This window comes from Salvia hispanica, chromosome 4 (assembly GCF_023119035.1).
Source record: "Salvia hispanica cultivar TCC Black 2014 chromosome 4, UniMelb_Shisp_WGS_1.0, whole genome shotgun sequence".
Lineage (NCBI taxonomy): Eukaryota > Viridiplantae > Streptophyta > Magnoliopsida > Lamiales > Lamiaceae > Salvia > Salvia hispanica.
In genome coordinates, this window is record NC_062968.1 from 11,301,021 (window position 1) to 11,311,521 (window position 10,501).

Here is a 10,501-nt window from a genome sequence, read left to right on the forward strand (position 1 = left end):
GTCACGCCACTTTTGGCTATTATTGGGGGAGTTTATTATTTTATTGCTCCGTGAAATATTCAAATTAAATCATAGGCTAAATTAATAGCCTAGAATTCGAATTCCCTATTATTACTCCTCAAATATTCGGCCACTTCAACAAACAAATCTTCCATATCTTTTCCAAATCTTTATTTATTTAATTATTGGAGTATATCTTGCACTCTATAAATATAAGAGGGAGAATCAAAACCCTAGCATCAAAAACCGTCGCCCACTCCTCCAAATTTTCGTCCACTTCTCTCTCCCCACTCTCTCAAATTTTTCTTATACTTTCTCCATTAATTCTTCATCTTTTGGAGAAGAATTGAAGCTACAATTCAAGAATTCATTGAAGAATCAAGATTCTACTTGTTTCTACCGTTTGTTTTTGCAAGAAAAGGTACTTCTATTATTAATCTTTTCTTCCTCTACCGATTAATCGGTGTTCTTGAGTCCACATGCATTTAGATCGAGTGAAGGGGGAATTAATCGGTGAAATTTGATGCATGTGTGTGTAACCGTGTGTGTGTGTGTGCACGCCTCGGTAGGCGTGTACATGCGTGGTGTGTGTGCGTGTGTTGTGTGTGGAAGAACACTCATGCGTGACACGATTTGATGAAAGATCTGGAATTGTTGTGTGAATAAAACGATATGATAATCGTATTTTGTTTGATTGGTGATATTGAAAATAATTGATGGGAAAAGGGAAACGTGAGATCATGCATAATTTTAATCCATGATTTGAGACTTATTTGAAAAAAATATGAACTAAAGGTGATAGTTCGCGTTCCCGGTGGGATATCAAGAAGAAGTGCATTTTTGTTGAACTCGAAAGAAATCGAGGTGGGCTTTATTTTAAACTCTCTTCTATGTGCAAATATATGATGTTGGAGAAATAAGGGTGGATTAAACTGTTATGCCATGCCTATGAATTATTTTGGATATTGTGATTGCCTGATGCCTAGATTGTGAGTACGCTCCATTAGGCTACAGTGGCTATGATTAAACGAATTCGAGTCTGAGTATGGGCCGCAAACCCTACCAGGCTGTGTACACGGTGGGATCGGGAGCCGTCCTTGCTAGTCGGCCGATCTCGTGGGCGAATAGTGTGGCCACACTTTCGTCGCACTATGAAATGATGATTGATGAGAAAATGGGAGGTATTTTTGACTGGCCAGTCCATGATATATTTTTGTGATACTCGATGCTTATCTTTAAATAAATGCAAAACCTCGAGTTCACTATGGTAAGGGTGGCATAACTATAAAATGTTTTGGCATGAGTCCACTGAGTATGTTTAAAATACTCAGCCCTGCATGTGTTTTCCCTATGTGCAGGTTGAGCGGCGATGGGCGGTCGGTGGTGTTGAGAAGATTGAATCGAATAATATGGATGGTTGGGTTTTGAGTGTAGTCGTGTCTTCATACATGGCTCCGCTTTCTCTTGGAATGCTTCCGCTGAATATTTTTGGAAAAACTTATTATTTTGGTTACGGTGAACTTAATTCTTTGTTTTGGAATGAGGGGAATTATTGCATTTTGTTGGAATTATGCTAAACCTTTGACTTTTGAGCCTAATCTATTAAGTCTTGATTCTCGTAAGTTAGCCGTTGACTTTTTGCCTTGATCTTCATTAATTGCTAGGGTAAATCTCTTTAATTGAAACCCTAGTCTATGTTCTTGTTGCACTTAAGTTCGCCTAGTTAACAGTCGTCGCATTTATTATACCCTAGAAATGTCGGGCTGTTACAAGTAAAGTAGGTAAGATAAAGAGAGAGAGTAAGTACGTGATGGAATAAAGTAGGAGTGATTGATTTTTTTTTTTTTAAAGTAAAATGACTCAACTTAATTGTGACATCTTAAAAAGGGCATGCGACTCAATTTAGTTGGACGAAAGAGAGTATCGTTCTTCCATGTAGATTGTGGATTGTGGAATGCGATAATTAAGGACAACATAAGTCATTGAATTTGGTAAAAATATTATTTTAATATTATATGCGGATGATAGTGGGCGACAATTTAATTTTACCAAAATAAATCGAAGATACAAGTTTTTTAAGGTTTAATAATGTAAAATAAATTAAAGAATATATTTTTCAATCATGATGGAGAGAATATAAAAACAAAAAATCGTCTAATATTCAACTCCAATATTTTTCGCTTAAAATTACATAATTAAAAAAAAAAAAAAAACTCCAATATTTTTCCTTTTTGAATTTTTTATTCATTTAATAAAATTCGAGCACCCGACCTCAAGATTACACGTCAAGGTTGACAACTAGATGTATTTTTCTCTATTAAATTAATGCTCTTTCTCTTTAAGAATAGGAGTTCCATATTTTTTATTTCGGTATACTTCCTCTTTCCATGAATAGGAGTCCATTTTTTCCATTTTGGTCCGATCACAAATAAGAGTCCCGATTCATTTTTACTTTAAATGGTAATAAACTCCACATTCCACCCACATCTAATTTAAAATTAATATATATAAATGAAACTCGGGGAGTGTTATATTGCTAACTCAATGCTTAATTGCTAACTACAACTCAATAATAGCCATTAGATATTCAAATTAAAGGCCTAGATCATCAACCACAAAATGTCAATACGATCAACAAAAAACGTCAATAAGACTATAGGATTAATTCCAATAAAAATCAATAGAGGTATTAATGTCAAGTTAGTTATAACTAACTTTTAAAAGAAATCCCAAAACTTTAAATTCATATAACATATATCAAATTAAAGATAATTTTATAAGGATTCCAACGATATGCTACATGCATATGTTCCGACGTCAAAATTTGAAAAAAAAAAAAATCTAGAATTTTCGTATTTTTCGTACACAGGTTAATGTCAATGCAGCTAAGATAATATGTCAATATAAAGCATATACAATGTCAATCCTAAATTTGTGTTGACATTCTCAAAGCATTGTGTTGATATTTTCGAAACACTATATTGACATTTTCATCCAAAACCCTAATTTGGCGTTTTTTTTATCTTTTTCGATTTAACTAATAAAAACGAAAATTACACGTGGCAAATTGTAGACCACACGTTTTTTAAAATCATGTGGCTTTAAATTAGTTGTAGTTAGCAATTAAATGATGAGTTAGCAATTGATCACTCCCCAATGAAACTCATATACCATCTACATTTTTCCATAAATTTTCTTAGCATTTCTTAAACCGATCTACAAAGAAATGAGACTCTTAATTGTAGAGGGAGGGAGTACATAGTAAATTGGTATTCTCAAATGATGCCCCATGCCACCAGTTAGGTTCGCTTTTGACTGTTCCAGACATATTTTTCTTTACTCCTTCTCATTATGCCATTTTCTCATTACGCGTTTTCATCAGTTGCAATACATTCGTGATTATCAATTTCAGTATCCGTCACCTGTATATGATTAGGACTTGATCCAATTTTTGAAGTCATTGATTTTACTTTCGTAAATTGGTATTCTTAAATTATTCTGGATTTAATTGCTCAAATTTTTTGGTCAAAGTTTTGTTTTTTTTTTTCTTTTTTAAATAGGGATTCTTAAATTATTGTGGATTAAATTGTTCAATTTTCTAGTCAAGGTTTTATATGTGCACTTATTCCACTATTAATTTAACTTATTTATATTTTATAATAAAATTAATATTTAAACTACAATTTTATTTTATAAAGTCATACAAGTTTCTTAAATCCGATTTGATAAAAATAGAATACTTATTAACGAATGAAAAGAGTATTACGCTGCATCCGGGCAATTAATAGAAGGGAAACATCTTTACTCATATAAGTATTCACACTGTAGTAAACATCTTTATTCATATAAGCCACACTTTTCATGTGGCTTATTAATTGAATACTTATCATAGCAACTTGTATGACTTTATTCATATAAGTATTCACACTGTATCATAGCAAAGTAAAGATACTTATATAAATGCAGTATTAAAAGAGTATTACACTGCATCCGAATAAAGATGTTCACACTGTAGTAAACATCTTTATTCATATAAGCCACATGATATACTGCATTTATCCTAGCAAAGTAAACAATACGTATTAAAGTAAGCTAAAATAAAATTACAGGAGTACTGTATTTTGCATTTAGTAAAATACAACGGTAAAAACAGAAAATTACGACCTCAACGACCCAAGGGGTTGATGAGCTCAGAGAAATCATCGACTGGGCATTCACTGCTATTGGTAGGGAATTCGGTGCTCCTTGATCTCGAAAACGTGTTAGATGAACCAATCCCGAGCAATGGAAGCGAGGTGCTCACGGCCGTGAACCCATCGTCCTTGCCTTCACCTCTGTCCTCTGCCGAAACTTGGAGCTGCATAGGAAATTCCAGTTTCCAAACAATGTCATTCATAGATGGCCGATCAATCCCCTTGTCTCTGAGGCATGCTAAGCTTATTTCTACAAAATTTCTAAAGCATTCAGGCGCAATCTGACCCTTGAGATTGGAGTCAATAATCTTATCAACTGTCCCTTTCTTGTAACACAATTTTGCCCACTCTGCTAAATTCGCTTGCTCCATTGGCAAAGTTGCGATTATTGGTGGCCTTCCGCATAGAACTTCGAACATCACCACTCCGAATGAGTTCACGTCGGATTTCGGAGTTAGTTGTTGCGTGCGGTAGTACTCTGGGTCTACATAACCGAAGCTGCCTTTAACGATTGTCCTGATGTGTGTTTGACTGCCTGCGGCTGGGCCCACTTTGGAGAGGCCGAAGTCGGACACCTTGGCCACCCATTTGTCATTCAGAAGAATGCTGGTGGACTTGAGGTCGCGGTGGATGATCGCACGCTTTGCGCCTCTGTGGAGGTAGTCCAGTCCCCGGGCGGCGCCAAGGCAGATCTGGAGGCGCTGCTTCCACTTTAGGGGCGAATTGGCGGAGTTGAAGATGTGGTCGTGGAGGGTTCCGTGGGCCATGTAGTCATATACCAAGATCATCTCACCGTCATCGTCGCAGTAGCCGATGAGGGAGACCAAGTGGAGGTGGCGAAGTCGGGAGAGCATGTCGATCTCGGTGAGGAACTCGCGAGCGCCTTGGCTGGAGGTGGAGTTGAGCCTTTTGATTGCGACGGGGGTGGCGGCGTTGTCGATGAGGCCTTTGTAGACGTTGCCGAATCCTCCCATACCAATGATGAAGTTGTCGTTGAAGTTGCGGGTGGCTGTCTTGATCTCGTCGATGGAGAAGTATCTGCATATATCAGAAGGCAGGGAGACGCCTAATCCACTAGTTCCCGCAGTGGACCTTGGCTTGGTCACACTCATTCCCGTATCCTTCACTTTCCGGATAATCAAGAAAATCACCGCTGCAACCGCCACAGTCATGCTGATAACACTACCCACCACAGTGAAAATCACAACACGGTTTTTCTTCTTTGTAGCTGGGTTCACCACTACTGACGCCGGCAGTTGATCGATCTTGAGTTCAGGGTTGGATGCTGCAAAGCTTCCTTCCGAATCATTGAGTTTGAAGAATTCCAAGCCATTTAGCATAGCACTAATATATCTTGGTTGTTTCTGAAGGTTAGGCACCAAAGATAGCCGCAGATCATGCTTTCCACGATTTCCATCATCCGGAACCCATGTTATATAATCTCTAAAGAGGGGAATATCAGGGCCGCCGGCAGTCACGATAACATCGATTGCAGCATCTGCAGTCTGATTGTTGAGGTTTATTGAAAAAATTAAGTCGTTTACCTTACTGAGTACAAAATCACAAAAGTGGAAGCGGAGAAGATAGAAGAATCCAGAATCAACAGGAAATCCCCCACTCTAAACTTAAGCTGATGTTGGTCATTGATCTAGCAGATATGTATACTTGAGGCGGCGCAGTATAGGGAGGAGTACTGTTGGTGTAGTTGATCACATGCTCCTCTTTCTCTAGCTTGTACCCCTTATCGCCGTAGTACATGTAGTTGTTGAATTTAAGTGGACCATTATTCTTTGGGCTTGTTTTATTTTGTGTCTGGGCTTTTAGTCTTACTGGACTTAGCCCAGAAGCCCAATAACTCAAGTGAGGCTGCAGGATTCCTGCCACATGCCACCTTCACCCCGGATTGTGCTCCTCAGCCGTTGGATCGAGGGTTTGTTAATGTGTGTTTGTTTATGTGAGATGTGAGCCGGTTTGTTTTCTCTCATTCGATACACACTCTCTCTCTGAGACTCTCCATCTTCTCTCTACATCTTCGATTGCTTCTCCGGTTGATTCCTTGAGATTATTCACCATTCTTGTGTGAATATTCGAGTGCTGAGTTGTTTGGAAGGCAACTGCTTCGGTTGCTTGTGGTGTGAGAACTAGGGTTTCTGTTCTGAGGCGGTTTCAGTGATCTAATCCGGTGTGAAGGGGCTGTGTGGTGAAGGTATTGACGGTGCGAGGGTAGACTCCAGTCGATTCATCGGTGCTCCCTTGGATTTGGTTCTAGTTGAATAGATCTGGGCTATGTGGCGGGCTCTGAGCCATATTATGTGATCTATTATGTTTCTCTTTACTTTCCCTTGTTAGTTGTTGTTTAAGATCCGCAAGGATCTTGTGTTGTTATACTAACAAGCTTCTTGAGTGTGTAGGTGTATCATGAAGTCAAGGTTACTCCAGAACCCTGGATAGAACTTGTTACTGTAATTGTAATAGTTGTGAGGGCTTCTCCTTTGTTATCGGTTGTACATATCAGTCGCTTGGTTGGAGTTTGACTGAGCTCCCTTAATGAAGAACAAAGAGGTCTTGGTAATTAGTGAATCCGCACCTAATCTGATCCCTACAGTGGTATCAGAGCCACGGGGGGATTAGGGCGGCACGCCAAGTCGCATAAGGAGGTGGGCAAGTGGAATCCTCCTTCGAGTGAGGGTTCGATCTGGTAAATTGGCGTGATCTCCTGGTCTTACTTTTCTGTTTAGTGCCACCTATAGGCTTGGGATCTTGTTTTCTGGTAGATAGTCTCTGGCAAAGACTTAGGACTCTCTGTGCTTTCTGTTTTTTCTGTGTTGCTTTCGCTGGTTCTTGTTATCTGTGATCTTGTGATCTCATCTTACTTGACCACCAAGCATTTTATACTGCCCAAGTGACCCCCTACGCCCTCCAGTAGAGAGTGATTTCGAGCTGGGATAGCCTTGGCCAGTGTTGCTCGTGACAGTCAAGGAGTTGAGGTCCTTTTCTGTTGTTTGAAAGCTCTATGACTGTTCTTGCGTTGCTGGTGAATGTCTCTGTGTTGTCAGTGAAGGAACTGGCAGCGGAAGCGGTGTTGCATGGATTAACATAATTTAAAAATTATTAATCACACCAATAAATAACATAATAATCAGATCTATTTAGCAGATTATTTAGACAAAATCTATTCGCGTAATTGTTCCATGTATCATGCTCATAACTTGAATTGATCATGCTTTAAGAATATAGAAACCTAAAACATGCTTTTCTACAGTGAGCTGCCTTTTTGTGATTCTTGTTTGCTGGGTAAACAACATAGAGTTTCTTTCCCTTCTACTCTTGCACCTGCTAATGTGAGTAAATGCATTCTGGAATACTTGCATATGGATGTATGGGGTCCTGCTTCTGTGTCTTCTCACTCTGGATGTGTTTATTTCTTATCTGTGATTGATGACTTTTCAAGAAAAGTTTGGTGTTTTTTTATGAGACACAAGTCTGATGTTTTTGAAAAACTTAAAACTTGGAAAATCTTGATAGAAACTCAAACTGGTAAGAAAATCAAGGCTATTAGAACTGATAATGGCCTAGAGTTTTGTAATAATCAGATGGATGACTTATGTGATGGTTTTGGAATTAAAAGACATAAAACTGTGCCATATACTCCTCAGCAAAATGGGGTTGCTGAGAGAATGAACAGAACTTTTCTTGAAAAAGTGAGATGCATGTTATCTAAGTCTGGATTGTCTAAAAAGTTTTGGGGTGAGGCTTTGTTAACTGCTACTTATTTGGTAAATAGGTCTCCTTCTGTGCCTTTGGTTGGTCAGTGTCCTGAATATGTGTTCTATGGAAAACCTCTTAATTTTTCTCACCTAAGGGTCTTTGGCTGTTCTGCTTTTGTGCATACCAAGTCTGATAAACTTGCGCCTAGGTCTAGGAAATGTGTTTTTCTAGGATACCCTGAGGGTGTTAAAGGTTATAGGGTCTGGCTTAGGGATGAACCTGGGTTTAAGGTCATAATAAGTAGGGATGTAGTCTTCAATGAAGATGAATTCCCCTGCTTGATTGACAAGTACCCCAGATCCCATAGATGTGGACAATTAGCCTCTTAGTGAGGTAGAGTCCACAGAATCACTCACTGCTGTGGAGCCTCTCAATGATGCTCCAAGTGAGGTGGAGCAGCCTTTCTGGAACACCTATCCAGCCTATATGCCTAATGAGACTCCTGATGAAGGACACCCAAATGTTGTTCATAATAATGTGCCTGCCCAAAACATTTGTGACAATTTGTCTGATATGCATGATAGTCCTGCTAGAAATGCTCCTCCTGCCCAAATGTTGTTTTCTATTCTACACTAACTTATTCCACTATGGGAATGATCAATTGCTAACTCATCATTTAATTACTAACTACAACTAATTTAAGGCTATATGATTTTAGAAAACGTGTGGTCTACAATTTGCCACGTGTAATTTTTGTTTTTATTAATAAAATCAAAAAAGATAAAACAAAATACTCCAAATTAGGGTTTTGGATGAAAATATCAATATAGTGTTTCGAAAATATCAACACAATGCTTTAAGAATGTTAACTCATTGCTTATATTGACATTCTACATATATTATATTGACATATTTTATATAGTATGTTGACATTTTCTGCTTGTACGAAAAAATTAAAATTTTTTGAATTTTTTTTCAAATTTTGACGTCGGAACATATACATGTAGGATATCGTTGGAATTCTTATGAAATTATCTTTAATTTGATATATGTTATATGAATTTAAAGTTTTGGGATTTCTTTTAAATGTTAGTTATAATTAAAACTTGTAGTTAATTGACATTAATACCCCTATTGATATTTTTTGGAATGAATCCTATGGCCTTATTGACGTTTTTCATTGTTCGTATTGACATTAAGGGATTGATGATCTAAGCCCTTAATTTGAATATCTAATGGCTATTATTTAGTTGTAGTTAATAAAGATTAAAATCAGATAGAGATTAAAATCTGATATAAACAACAAACGAGAAAATGTCAATAATTTGTAGTCCATGTCAACAAATAAAAAACAACTCTGACTATTAAAAAAAAACAATCATGTCTGCTTTCTGCCACAACTTCTAGCATTATGATCAGTAACTTTGTGACACTTTCCACAACGCCTATGAGGTTTATTTGCTTTTTCAATTGCTTTCTCTATGCTTGACTTAATCCTGCTTTTCTTGTCACTTGCACCTCCTTTTGTACTAACCACATCTGGAGCATGGGCAGTTATTTCTTCAGGAACAACAATACCATATATGTTCATGATTGAATCATTTTTATCAAGAGACGACGATCCAGCACAGTCATCTTTAAAGATTTGAGGACCAATACCCGCAAGCAAATTATCCAAAGCAATCAAATGATCTTTATTCCTAAAAGCACGCTGATATAGACCAAAGTAACGTCCATGACACCTATTAGCAATCTGTAGTTTGTCATCTTTGTTAGAACCTGCAGACATATAAAATGTCAACAACCTATATAAGATGTCAACAGCCAATATAAGATATGTCAACAGCTTATACAACACATGCTAAAACTTAAACTAAAATATCTATAGAAAACAGTTTGCATACCTCTGTCAGACTCACTTTCATCAATCGTGAGACCATGAACTGCCTTTAGTAATTCACTTTTAAGCCAACGGTTACCAACATATTTCTCTGGAATATTGTTGACATCTTTGTTTATGAGGATGAAAATGAAGGTACTGGCAGCGGAAGCGCATGCAAAATAAATCACATAATAATCAGATCTATTTAGCAGATTATTTAGACAAAAGCTATTCGCGTAATTATCACATGTATCATGGTCATAACTTGAATCAATCATGTTTTAAGAATATTGAAACCTAAAACATGCTTTTCTACGGAGCAGAAAAATACCTAATTAATTCTCCAAAGAATTGAAGATGGCTAGCTTCTTCTCCACGTGATGCTTTCGAAAGTACTAAACCACAAATCTTCTCTCCGGTTCCCGAACTGTATCCCAATATCAGTGTGGGCTGATCTTACTAGAATACTAGGACTTAAATAAAGAAGACAGAAGAAATCCTTTTTGGAATAGGAGAAGATTTCGAAAATCTCCTCAGCTTAGGAGAGGAATTTCGAAAATTACACTAATCTTAATTGTGTTCTTTTCTGCCTCCTTTATTCTCCTATTTATATTAAGTTCCTTTTGGGCCCAGACAAGGATCTATGGAAGGCTTTGGATATGGGCTCATCCAATTTACTTTTCACTAATTAAATTGAACCCACAATTTAATATAAGTT

General features: G+C 37.4%; 1 long non-coding RNA gene and 1 pseudogene across 1 annotated transcript; one reads left to right on the forward strand and one right to left on the reverse strand.

The window, feature by feature from the left end:
* Window positions 1–389: 389 nt before the first annotated feature.
* LOC125185247 lies at window positions 390–1,390 on the forward strand. The gene is made up of 3 exons (XR_007170092.1): window positions 390–421; window positions 796–864; window positions 1,359–1,390. It is a non-coding gene; the product is annotated as an uncharacterized LOC125185247 (long non-coding RNA).
* A 2,775-nt stretch (window positions 1,391–4,165) lies between these two features.
* LOC125220356 lies at window positions 4,166–5,951 on the reverse strand (annotated as a pseudogene).
* Between the last annotated feature and the right edge of the window lie 4,550 nt (window positions 5,952–10,501).